Below are 15,059 nucleotides of genomic sequence, written 5' to 3'. Positions count from 1 at the left end.
TCAAAATGATAATTTCATCGTGTAAGATAATATATATATATATATATATATATATATATATATATATATATATATATATATATATATATATATATATATATATATATATATATATATATATATAGACACACACATATGCAGATAGCTATATATAAGTGGAGACTAATAACTTTTATTAGAATTAAAGTTTAAGTAAAACACTAATTACCTTATTAGGGTTAAGATATAAGTATTAGACACTTTTTAGATTATACAAGCCTTTAGAACTTAATAAAATAAATTATTTCCCATGCACTTATATCTTTATTTCATGAGTACAAAACAATTACCTGAAATTTGTATTAGGGTAGTATGATTAATCAAATGGAAATATTAGTTAGGTCATATATATGTTTAATTTTAATTTTACTTCAAATATCAATAATAAATCCACATCTATATTTTGTACTCGTTTTGTTCCTTATCGAATATAAATTTCGTATTTATATATATCTGCTAATTTATTGTACCAAATTATACTTTTGTTCCGAGCATAACTTTTTTTTTTGGTCGCAGTATATTGTTACGGGGCTAATTTTGCAATATCTACATTTTTTCTTGACATGTGATTTTTGTTGATCAATTTATAGGATTTTGGTCCGCAAGGGATGATCTGCAGCTGGAGCAAGTGAGTATGTGTTAATTGACCCATGTTCAAATCCCTTTGCCAATCAGTCGCTAGATAGAGTTTGTTAGTTATCACACATAGTTAGTATGATGTGATTTCCATTTCTCCTATAGTTTGCAAATTATAGAGGATTACATTCACAAAAAATGATATTATAAATTCAAGAAGGATTATTTTCACCCAATTAAGTAAGGGGTTTTTGATTTTATGTTTGGTCAAAAAATGTGGGCTGGGTGAAGGAATGAATATATTCTCTTCTATGAGTTAGTATTTGCAACATCTTGCTTTTGCTTATTGTATCTTGTTCCACTATAAGTATATTATTTCAAATTAAATTTCTAAGTAATTAGTATAATTATCACCCTTGATGACGTGGCAAGGAAAATTATCATACATTTTGCTCCAAGATATGATATTATCCACTTTGGTTCGAATTCTGAATGGGTCGAATCTCAGTCGCAATATATGATATTATATGTCTTGTAATTAATTTACCGTAAGATATGATATCATCCACTTTGGTCCGAAATTCTGAATGTGTATCGAATCTCAACCGCAATATATGATATTATATGTCTTGTAATTAATATACGCGTTCTTACCGCAAGATATGATATTATCCACTTTGGTTCCAAATTCTGAACTTGTCGAAACTCAGTCGCAGTATATAATTATACTATACGTCTTGAAAGTTATTGTAGATATCAATTACATGATCTTAATGCCTTATTCAAAATGATCTAGTTAATTCGATTGACAAATTGAGCTCAAATAAAGTTTTAACTAATGAACGAAAAGCAATCTCAAATTGAGTATCGAATAGTCTGGTTCAATTTTTAGCCTTAGATATAGCTTTAACTTTCCGCGTCTAGGCGTAATCGAACTTATAAATATTAGATCAAATAACTAATTAATTAGGAGATTAATAAACATTGACTATGCATTATAGCTTTTGGAAGATATGGTAGATGACTTTTGAAGAGGGAATATTAGCCTAATCATCAATCAATTTCAACCAAGTTTAATTAGTATCTTGACCTTATTGTGTGTTAAGCAAAATATTCTATAATTATATTTAAATCAAAGTGGTGAAAAATTAGTTGTTGAGAAAGTGTGGATTATTTCTAGAGAGATTCTTGTGCCTAATTTTTATAGCTCGTCGACCTCGTCCAATTGCGCACCATCCAATTTTAAAATTTGAATGCTCAGGTTGCAATTATAGAAAATATATACAAGTGTGCGTATATATATATTCTTTTTTTTTTTATTCGGTATCCATGTGTATATATATTCATGCATGCGTATGATGATATCTCAATGATGACGCGATGATTATGATAACATCATTGTACATTTTTAAATTATATTATAGGGTAAATTAGGGCGAACTCTAAGTTATGGTTAAATTACGAAAATCTCCCTCATGTTTGAGTGATTACAGTCATCCACCTCAACTATGTATTATTTTACGAAAATACCCCTCCAGGGGTAAATTAAGGGATGTTAAATCAGGAAAAATCGAAATGAAATTTTGGTACTCTAACATTTCATACCTTTTACCGAACTAAATATACGGTTTGGTTCAGTAAATAATCGAATTACATAAATATAAATTTTGGGTAAAAATATTAAGGGGTCATTAGCAATACACCCCTCCTATAGATAAAAAATAGTGATATGTCCATGCCATAATTCTTTCTTTGTGAAAACCCCTTATAATATTTAATTCCAATTTTACCCTTATACTACTTTTTTTTAATAATTATCTAATATTAACAAAATTCCTATTAATAAGGAAACTAAATCCTGCACGTTTTTTATTATAATTATCTACTATTTACAAAATTCCTATTAATGAGGCACCTAAATCCCACCAATTAGGAATAATTAGTATAATTTATCTCAATTATTTATTTTTTCTCTCTTTCCATAATAATAATTTAATTCCTAAAAATGTGCTTTCAAATTCCTAAAAAAATGCCACCAAATCAAAAAAAAAATATATATTCGGATTTTATTTTTTTTATTTTTTATTTTTATATTATTTTCGGACTTTATTTAGCCATTTTTTATTTATTTTTATTTATAATATTTTTTAATAAAAATAAATTTTTAAATGTTTTTTTATTTTTTAAAACAAAAAATTGAAATTTTTCTCTCCACAAGTTTGCAACCCGAATATGACTATAATTGAATATGACTATATGTGACTATATTAACTGTAGTCATATTCTTTCTTTACATTGTTGTTTTTTTTTTTTGAAATTAAAAATTCCGATTATATGGCATAGTCATGTTTACCAAATCATATAAAACAACGAATATTCCCTATTGTTTACGAAAACAATCCAATCAGTATCCACACAAAAAATCAATTTGAATCTACTTACTAGAAGTCTACTTGAAAACGAGAAGATAGATTATATTCAACAATAGTCATATTCATATTCGGAAAATACATAAATAAGACTATAGTCATATTCGAATATGACTATAGTCATGTTAGTGCTGCTGTTCAGATCTGGAAAAAAAAATCGAAAGAGAGAGTGGGGAACAAACAAGAAATTCATAAATCAGTAATTGATGAATCAACAATAGTCATAATTATTAACAGAACAATGAGAATATGACTATTATGTGAGTCATATTCAGTAAGTCAGTAAGTGAGAATATACCCTTGCCATATCCATCAACGTTGTCAGTCATCGATACATCCATCGCATTCAAACTGCACCACTTATCGGTGACAAAAGACAACGAGGTCTTCATACACAAAATCACCCTGACATATCTTCACCCAAAACGAGCCTCCATACTTTAACACAATCATCAAGGTTGACGACATGTTGTGCAGCACTACACAAAAAAAATTCAGAATGTGACTACTATGTGACTACTTCTGATGAATAAATCTGCACTACTCTGTAAATGCAAAACACATGATATTATGTGAATTCAATTCAACCACAACAAACACATTGAAACTTACACTAACATATCAAGTAACGCAAAAAACAAATTACAAGCATTATCGCCAAGCATACCCTCGCCATATCCATCAATGTTGTAAGTCATCGATACATCCCTCGCATTCAAACTGCACCACTTATCGGTGACAAAGCCAACGAGGTCTTCATACACAAAATCACCTTGACATATCTTCACCCCAAACGAGCCTCCATACTTCAACACAATCATCAAGGTTGACGACATGTTGTGCAGCACTACACCAAAAAAAATTCAGAATGTGACTACTATGTGACTACTTCTGATGAGTAAATATGCACTACTCTGTAAATGCAAATCACATAATATTATCCGAATTCAATTCTACAACAACAAACACATTGAAACTTACACTAACATATCAAGTAACGCAAAAAACAAATTACAATAAATTACACTAGCATATCAATTACCACAAAACGAACAATTAATTTACAGAGTAGTCACAACGTGACTCTGTGTAAAACGGAATAAAATTTTGAATCAGTAACAATCCTTTACACCAATTAAGACGACCAAAAAATAAACAATAAAATTCGGTTCTACGTACACACATATCTGAATACACACACTACAGCCCAGCCCCCTTTACGAAACAAACAAAAATAAAGCAGCACCTCTAACCTTCAAACGCAGTTTCCCATTAACGAAAACCAACAAAAATAAAGAAGAATCTCTAACCTTCAAACGCAGTTTAACTCCGGCAACGAACAAAGAATGGTTGAATGGCGATGAAATCTCTATTCTCTCCTAATCTCGGCTGAACTCACGTCTGTGTATCAAAGAGAATCACGTCCGCCTATAATAAAGGGAAACGGTTATGGAAAGATATCGTGATTGAATATTTGATTTATTATAAAAAACTATTAATAAGGGTACTTATGTCTTATTATGTTTAATTAAGGGGGTTTCACTAATTAAGTTTGGGATGTGGGTTTGTGCAAAAGTCTTAAAAGTCAATTGGGTTTTACTCATAATATTTTCCATTTGAGGGGGGTATTGCATATTTCCCCAAATATTAAAAGGAGGAGGTGGGTGACTGTAATTACCCAAACAAGAGGGGATTTTCGTAATTTGACCATACATCAGGGGACCAAAATTTGCCCAAAGGCTTAATTCAATGTTATTTCTAAAGGCTTGGATTCCGACTATATACCAAAATTACTAATTTACCACATAAAAGCCCAACTTTTAAAGCCCAAATAAAATAAGTAGAAAAGAGTCCAGAATTTGAAACGGCCTCGTTTAAGGACCCGACTCGTTTGAGACCCGGTTACCCGTTTATGAAAATAAATTAGAACCGTCGATTTCAGTCGTCGCCAAAGGAGTAGCCATCACTACGCGCCACCGCCCAGCGCCGGTCCTCTCCATCTCTTCCGCCTGTATCGCCGTGACTGCATCCTACACCACCATCCGTACGCCACTGATTTCTTCTGATCATTCTCTCACTCCTCAAAGCATTTTCCTGCGGTGCATTTTCAGATTCAAGGTATACATTTACTTTTTCCCAAATTTTTAATTGATTTTTGTTTCGACATACGAATCCTAGATCTTGCTTCGATTTATTGAATCTCATACCCTAATTTTTGTGCAATTTGGGGTTTTAATCTTCAATAATTAATACTCTTTGCTTCTGGTGATTATCGGAGATATAAATTCTCCCACGCTTGTAATTTTTGCAGATATCTTACTTAGAAATTCCTTTTTTTTATTTAAGTTTTCCACATTTTAAGATATTTAATTAAATGATACATATTTTTATTTATGTAATAATTGCTTCATTGTGGTATACATTTGAGAGAATTGTTTCACTGAAAGATGCTTCCTTTCTGCAGATTAGGTTAGATGCTTGCTCTTCGTGAGTTTGTCGATTCGAATGGGAGGGTATTTTGGGGTTGGTTCTTTCTTATCTTTGGCTCGTTTTCGTTCGTGTTCTTCCTCTACGCCGCTGTCGTATCGAAACTTCTGCCTCCATCCGATAATTCTGTCATCCAAGCCATACAAAATGACTGGTATTTTTCTTCGTCCGTTTAACTACTAACAATTGATTATAATCAATTGCGGTAATCTACGTTAGTGTATCCATTTATATTTCTTCTAGTGACTAGTATATACGTCGTGATATGATACAAAGGGAATAAGTGATACCAAATTTTATCGAAAAAAACTTTAGTAGAATGGATAACTGTCGTATGTTTCTTTATTTTACAACAAATTGTAATTGTATTAACAATTTTTCTTTTGATCAATATGCACATCTGATATCGTAGATTGTGACACACTTCAGTCTACTCTCGATTTTTGTCATTAGTTGCTGCATTCAGTTTTTCCAGCAATAGTTCCGATCCTCACTGCTTATTGAGATAATGTCATATATTTTTTGCAGGTATTATTGCTTCTTGGTGCCCTTGACACTTCCGATCCTCTTTGTTGCCGTTTATTTTCATTGGTTGAGCATGAAATTGTTCAAGCACGCATAATTTTTACTTCAACGGGTATCAGCTGGCAGCCACTGCGAGAAATGAATGGTACATTGCATGTTTTCTTTTTTTTTCTATCTCATCACTGTGACATGACAATTTATTAAACTAGGAATATTGATTTCCAATTATATTTGAATCATTTTTCTCTTTAAATAGATAAGTACAGAGAAGAAGACGAAAGAAGAAGCGGGATCGTCGCTTCTCTGCATTTCGGTAATTTCAAACTGCATCATAATCGAATTTGCAGTTCCATTTGAAAATAAACTTTGAACTCATGATTTTCTTTATGAACTCGATCATCTATAGGCAATCAAGACACTCGGAATTGGCAAACTTGAACAAGAAAAAAGATAATTGGGAGTCGGAGGAAGAAGAGGAAAGATAAAACTGAAATAACAACTACTTCCTACGAAGAGTGGACGTTAACATCATCGACATACGAAATTTGTTTTGCACAAGTCACGACCAAAGGGTTGGAGTCAACTACTTCAATCTCTCTAACACACCCTAAAATTTGTCCTCGAACAATCTTTTCTAGTTTGTAGCAGTGTTTAGTGGCTAGGTCCTTAAGAGATTCGAAGCTGTTATCTCCGATTGTCCAGACAACAAGATCACACTGTCCTCAATCGAAATAGTCCTCTGAACACCTCACCACGAGTTTCCCATTTCGCCCCTCGAAAGGCATAGCATCGCAGTTTCAGCACTTACAAAATTGGCAACGAAGAAATCACTCTCATCTGCTCTCACGAATATCCGGACGGCATAGGATCGCAGTTTCAGCAGTTTTAAGTACTTGGAGTCCACGGAGTTGGGAAATATGATCAAAGCAGCTCAAGGATTGAAACGGATGCATCGAGACGTATGGTACCTAGTAATTTTAGGTGGTGTTTGCAAAAACTTATTTAAAAGCATAAGTTAGTGATTGTGTGTTAAGTTGATATTAAGTGCTTAATTCTAAAAGTTGGAGGTGTTTGCAAAAAATCTGAAAAATCAATGTAAATAGAAAAAGGGGTACATGTGTGCTTTTAAAATTATAGATTAAAACAGCTTATTTTAAGAGAAGCAAAGACAAAAGTCGGTTACGCAAGCGTCTAAAAATCAGTGTTCTAAATATCGGTCGTGGCGCTCGATATATCGGCCGCCATATCGGTATCGGTTATAAACCTTTACGATTTTGTTGAGGCGGTTTGGAATATCGGTTTTTTACGGCGAGGCGGTTTGCGGCGGCTTTTTGGCGGGTCAAACCGATATATCGGTCAACAAATCGGTTTTTTTTTTTATTTTTTTTTAATTTAAATTAAAATGAAAATACGTTTTGATTTTTTGTTTTTCTCCAATTTTTTCAACTTCCAAAACCAAACCAGGTACTACCCCGCAATTTATGCTTTGTTGTGTTTATATTAATTATTGATGCGAAAGACTTGCGTAGTATTTGTATTTCGTAAGAATCTTTTATTATATTTTTATTATATTATGATCTTATTATTTTTAAAGTTTTGTTATTTATTGAGTAATTATAATTATATAATAACATATGAATGATAGGATAGAATTATGTTTAAATATTCTTTTACATATATTTTGAGTATTTACAAATATTTTTTTAGAAATATATTACACTAAATTTAAAAACCGATATATTTCCGATTTATCTCCGATAAATCACCGCCGCGCCGATTTATCGTGTGGCGGTCCCAAACCGCCACGTACCCGATAACCGCCTTTTAGAACCTTGCTAAAAATAGATTATGAGAGAGAAAAAACTAATAATCTATTTCTAAAAGTTTTTGCAAACACCACCTTAGTGCGGGATTTAGCATTGTAATAAATTAGTTCTAGAATAAAAGTTGCTAAGAATTCAAGTCCATTAGTTGGGCTTTCACTTATAAACTAGGACATATTTTAACAAAAATTAATGGGCTTGAAACATTTAGTAATATTGGGCCTACTATTATAATTAAACTACTACGAGTTTTTAAGCTTATGGTAATCTCTCTCTCCATACTTATTTATAGAAGGGTAAAATCGGTATAAAGAAATTAAGCATAAAAATTAAAAACATATAAGTAAAATGGGAAGGATGGAGTACAACAAAGAAACAATCTTGGCTTTAGAGCCGAAAGAAGAAAAGGTTAATTGAATTATTTACTTTGGGAAGAGGGAAGAACATTCCAATAAACAAGAGGGTTATAATTATTAATTATTAATTAGTATTCTACTTAGCTTAGTTTGGTTACTAAGCAAAGTTAAAGCAGCCTTAATCTTCCTAATACTTTTATAAATTAAATTGTAATTTTCCCATAAAGAAGCCCTAAAAGAGTAGCAGATTCCCTTTAAGAAAAGGATGGAGAAGAGGATTAATTAATTAATTGAACATTAAAGAGATACCAAACCAACAAGTAAAGAATAGCTTTTTACTACTTAATTATTTAGTATTTACTTTGCTAATTTATAAATTATACTTTAATTTAGCAGTTAGTGGTATCTGCCCTCCAATTGTACAGTCACTAATCACTATCCCTTCTTGATTATAAAGTCTAGTGTTCTTGTTTAGATCTTTATATATAAGTTCATATTATGAGATTTTTTTAAAAAATATAATCAACATTTGAAGCTTAAAAAATAATTTCATTAAAGGACTTTAAATAAAAATCATGGGACAAATTTGAATGGTCAACTCATACCTAGAATTAACTACTATTCCACTAACAATCATGTTCGTATATTCTTTATGATTTTTAAGATGAGATCTTGCATTTAAGACTATTTTGTTTTTTTTTTTGCAATTATTAGTGTGTGTGAATGCGTGTAAAATCTAAAATAGTACTCTATTCGTTCCTAATTAACTGTCATTTTTAGCTTGCACAAATATTAAGAATTTAATAAATGTGTCTTGATTTTAGGAAAAACACATTAGAAAAACTAAAATAACCTTAATCATTTAATGATGTGATAAGATTGAGTTAATACTTAGAGTTGAATTAATACGGTTAAAACAAGAAAAAAAAATACATTTAATACAACATTGAAAATCTAAAGTGACAGATAATAACGTGCAGATAATCACAAAATGGCTAGCAAGTCTTCCTAATTAATATTTAAAATAATTTCCTGCCCGTAAGGGTGGTCTAGCAGACAGAGTAAGAAGAATACGTCGTCTCACAATCAGAGTTAAATCAATTTGAAGTTAAAAAATGGAGAAACATATGGAATTCAAATTAAACAAAGCATATGACAAATTTAATTAGTCGTATCTACAAAACAAAAGTTATTGACTCTTTACCTAACTTTTTTATATTATTTTTTTTAAGATTAGATTTTGCATGAAAACTTTTTTAAGTTGGAATGCAATCAATCAGTGTGTATGTGTGTGTCAATATACATTGTATATATAAATACTTATGTATAAATTAAAATAATATACTATGGGAGTCAAAAATCTTATCCAACACTAACATAAGTGTGGATCATGACATATGGCTTGTCCATCTTAATGTAAAATTTATTTAATACATGCATATCCCTTTTGAAGAAAGAAAACATTATACTAATAATTAATAAGCCCTTTTTTTAATTTTGAGGATTAATGTTTAATGTGGTTATTATTTAAGAAATGAATCTCTTTTGAAGAAATAAAAGATTAATAATATTAAGCCCTTTCTAAAGGCACTCAAGAATGTAATATAAATTAACTTGCTCTAATTATCGTAATGAATGAATGCCGAATATATCTTCATTGTCCTAGAAAAAAAAATCCAATCGGAATCTAATATATACTTCAATTCTGTTTCAAAAAATTTGAAATCGGAACATATATAAAATCAATATACTACTAAGTAGGTTTTTACTTGAAAAATAAAAGTATACTACTAAGAACATATATAAAATCAATATATAATAATATTAATTGACAAGATAAGATAGTCTCTTGGTAAAACGGTTTACGCTTAGGATATATTTGGTCATGGATTATAGACTTCGAGTTACTCGATCGGAAATTGGGAAACCAGTAACTATCATTTTACTACTATTTTACTACTGACAACAATAAATTATAGAATACTAATTTTATAGAATTTAATGTACTAGTGCAATATAAAACTAATATAATAATAGTGGATGTATTATATTATTAATAGATTTTAAAAATATGGATTAAAAAAACAATTATATTGGTCTAATATTAATTGAAGACATTATATTGGGGCCCCTATAGATCATGGCCCTCTGCCTCCCCTGCCTACTTTTAACAACCTTTACAAGAAAAAAGAAAAGCTCAGAAACTTATGGGCCATTATTTAATAAGTTAAAATTGCGAGTACCAAAGCTAAACTTTGATTAAATATTTTCTGTATGGAGCCTATTTATTGTCTATGCACTTCTATATTTTCTTTCCCAATATTTTAGTATTTGATGTAACATTATAAATTTACATATCATTAATTATAAATTTACATATTTTTTTGGATATTTATTATTTGACTGTCAAGACAAAATTAGTTAAAATAAGATTATAAAATTTTGTGACTCAATTGTATAATTAAAACTATGGGAGGTACAATACTCAATTCTTCAATAAACTTATATTTTCGTAATTATGGGCCGGCCTGAAAAATTATTGACTAGCTGAAAATTAAATAAAACTTGATTATTTTATTAATTTTAATATATAATTTCAATGAGGATATGTAGCTTGATTATTGAAAAATGATGTCTTGACCAGACAATGCTTTATGTCTAAGTTGAAGTTGAGGATATTAAAAAAAATACAGGTGAAATAGTAAATTTATATACTTAAATATTTAATTCATCAACAATCATTGAATCACATTGAAATTCATTATCCCACATAAATGGGTGATTTAATAACATTTAAATTACAAAACAAATTGAGAATGGATAAATTTGTGATTTATTAAAAAAATATTCCATACGTACGTAATTTTCTTGAAGTATAAATTCCTATATATTTTCTTAGAAAAGAACTCGTAACAACTTAATTCTTCGTACAATAGCTTGCAAATCACACAAGAACTGCCGTAATGAGTTTTATTTAATTTTGAATTAACTATTTAAATTAATTAAAAATTGGCAATTATCTAATTCTTTTTTTATGGTGTATGATCATGTGCAAAAACCCAATGGTCTCGTGATTAGATTCCCTAATAGACATACTTGTAAGATAATTTAAGTAAAATATAATGTTCAAAAAATTGCATGCCAAAAGTCACGAGCCACGCAACATGTGTTAACAAATCCAAATTATATTCTCTAACATTAACCTGCTGTCACGCGACATCACGTGATCCCACGATTTATTTACATTTTTTTTTTAAATAATATATTTTTCTATATATATGTATGAAAACACAAAACAATATCTTTTTTATGTACTAAATTTGGACTTCATTTGATTACTACGTGCCATCAATAAGTCAAAATGGGCATTCATTTATGAAGACATACACAAAAAGAATTGATGCAGTTGCGTAGTCAGCATAGAGCCGAAGGGGGCTATCGCCCCTCCAATAATTCTCAAATTCCTATTTTGTATATAAATATTTAAAAGAATTCGTGTATAATTATCATTATCAGCTTCCTTTATAAAAGTTTTAATACATTCGATCTTCATAAACTTAAAATTCTAACTTCGTTAGTGAATTGATAAAACTATTGAACAATATATTCAGATATAAATAATAAGTTTAATACAATTATAATGAAATAGTGGTTTCTTGGTGATGTTATTTTTTCAAATAATTAAGAGCTCAATTAGATTTTTTTTTACAATTATTTTTATCAAAATTCATTTTACTATATATTTTTTCATACATTTATAAAAATAAAATCAAGATTAAAATTTATAGAAGTAATTAATTATCCAAAATTACATTATAAATTAGAGATTAAAAAATAAAATGAAATTGTTATATAGGTTATATTAAAATGTTTAACCAGTTAATACTTTCTTTTACAGATTATTTAATTAAACATTAACGATAAAATATTGGAGTTTTACCGGTGGAGAGAATAAAAGATTATAATAAACCAATACTGTCACAGATCAAGATTTAGACATATTTTTTATTTATCTATTTATTTTTACATACTCGATTTAGATCTAGATCCAATCCCACTCAATTTTGTACTTTCAATTTTGGCATTTACTTTTAATCTTCAACTGTCATTTTTTATTAAGATCATTTTTTGGGCAAATTACGGTCAACTACCTGAGATATGGTCAAATTACGTAAAAGTCCCCTCTTATATGGGTAATTATAGCCACCCATCCTTTAAATATTTTTATATTAAATTTATATAATACGGTTATTTACCAAATCATATATTTCAGTTCTGTAAACGGTATGAAATGTTGGCGTACAAAATTTCAGTTCGATTTTACCGATTTTAAAATCCCTAAATTTAACTATGGAGGGGTTTTTCTGTAAGATAATACATAGTTGAGGGGTGGTGGCAATTACCCAAAAAGAAGGGGAGTTTTCGTAATTTTACCATAACTTAGGAGTGGCCGTAATTTACCTCTTTTTTATTTTATTTTATTTTTTCTTTTGTGAAAACTTGGATTAGGGTCATTTATGAAAACTTAGGAGTGGCCGTAATACTTAGTTTCTTTTCGGGCAAATTACGATCACCCTTTGAAATAAGCTTAAATTATGAAAAACCTCTTTCTATTTAGTTAGTTACAATCATCCTCTCAAATATGTATTACTTTACCAAAAAAAAATTCATTTAGTATTTAAATTTGATATCGTAAAAATGTAAGTTTAAGACAATACATAATTGATGGATGATTGTAATTATCTAAAAACAAGGGGTTTTTTTTCATAATTTGAGCATACACTAATTAGTGGTGATGTAATTTGCCCTTTCCTTTTCTATAGTAGTGCTTAGAGTATATATATATATATATATATATATATATATATATATATATATATATTAGAAAATATATAATAATACAATAATATTGATGTTATAAATGTATATTTCGGGAATTGTTTTTTCGAAAAGCGGAATCCTATATTTATTCCACTTTCAATTTAAATAATTGACAAAATCGAAAATAAGAATTTTTGGAATTCACTATTAAAATGTTTACTCTAAAGTTGGAAATTTTCGGATTAAAATCGTCAAAATTCAAAAAAATTGTTTCCATTTCCATTATAGTAATGTTGAATTACATTATTTATATATTAATACGATAGAAGAATATTAATATATTAATATCTAATTGGCTGAAAACGATGGGACTGTAAAATAAATTATTCTGCAATGAATAACTCCCAGAGAAAAACCAAAGTGTGAAAGGTTTACAGCATACATAAATAAAGTTAGACATTTTCTGTATAAGAAAAATACATAAAGTTAAACAGACGAAAATAAAAATAGAGTAAATAGCACTTACCCCCTTTTAGTTTCAAGATTGTGCATATAACTCCTTATACTTTCAATATATCACATGACCCCTTCTATTTTAATATAATTACATAACTTCTTGTACTTTCAAAATTTTCCTCTCCCGAGCATGATTATTTACCAAGTGATATATTATAGAGAGATTATGTGCTTATATTAAAAGTACAAGGGGGTCATGGGTATAATGTTCAAACTATAGGGGGTCATGTGCAGGGACGGAACCAAGATTAAAATGTAGGGGGGCCAAAATAAAATTTTGGGGTTCGGGGCAGCGCCCCAAAAAAAATTTTAGGTGCACAAAACATTGCAAAAAATAAGTTTATATTACTAATTTTTAATTAAAATATCATATATATATATATATATATATATATATATATATATATATATATATATATATCATATCATATTTTAATACAAAAAATTCTAAATTAATTCAAATTATTCTAATAATATACTGCACTTAATATTTCGGAGATTCATGGCACGATCTCATCTTTTTTTTTGAAGGCGTTGATAACAAAAATTAAAAAATAAGCAATATTCATAAATTTCATTTAAAATAATACAAGTTTTAACCATCTTATTTTATATTTTATATTAAATATGATATTCAAAAAATTTAATACCAAATATCTAAAAAAAATTAATTTTTTTTTCTTGGGGGGTCAACGCCCAACGGCCCCCCATGCCCCTTGCAAGTACCGCCGGTGGTCATGTGCACAAAGCTCAAAACACAGGGAAGTTAAGTGCTATTTACCCATAATAAAAGGGTTAAATACAGTTTACACCCCTAAAGTATACCCCATGTAACACTTACCCCTGTAGTATCATTTGTAACACTTACCACTCAAGAACAATTTAATTTGTATTTTAAATTTTAATACCTTAAAATTTCTCTTTTATTGAAAGGAATAATTAAAATAATAATTAAATCACACAACTAAAAATATATGTTGAAAAATGCAATATTTTAAAATTTTAAAAATATTATCTTGCGTTGGGTACATATTTAATAAATAACATCTAATTGTTGTCGGACGAGTTAATCGAATATATTCATATCGATAAATTTTAAGAAATCAATACATAACTAATATATATCTTAAGTATATAAATTTATTTTAGTTCATTAATTTCTTAAAATATATTTTCAATCATAACTGTACAATATATATTACTTTTAAATTTTTTTTCCAATAATTTAATTTCAGTTAGCTTTTCATTTTTTTATGATCCAATAATTATTAGATTGTGATGTTTATTATGTTTCACAAATGATACTTTAAGGGGTAAATGTTATATAAACTATACTTCAAGAGAGCAAAGTGTATTTAACACTAATAAATATATAAAATAAAATAAAATTTGAAATTGCAGATCCACCATGAGTCACTGTCACTGTTACATCTCCATCCACCACCTTGTTTTTTTTTTGCTTAAACAAAAGAAAAAAAAAAAAAAAA

The sequence above is a fragment of the Erythranthe guttata genome, chromosome 4 (genome assembly GCF_056151865.1).
Source record: "Erythranthe guttata isolate IM_541 chromosome 4, IM_541, whole genome shotgun sequence".
In the NCBI taxonomy this organism is placed as follows: domain Eukaryota; kingdom Viridiplantae; phylum Streptophyta; class Magnoliopsida; order Lamiales; family Phrymaceae; genus Erythranthe; species Erythranthe guttata.
The sequence above is the reverse complement of the archived record's forward strand: the minus strand, read 5'-3'. Positions refer to the sequence as shown.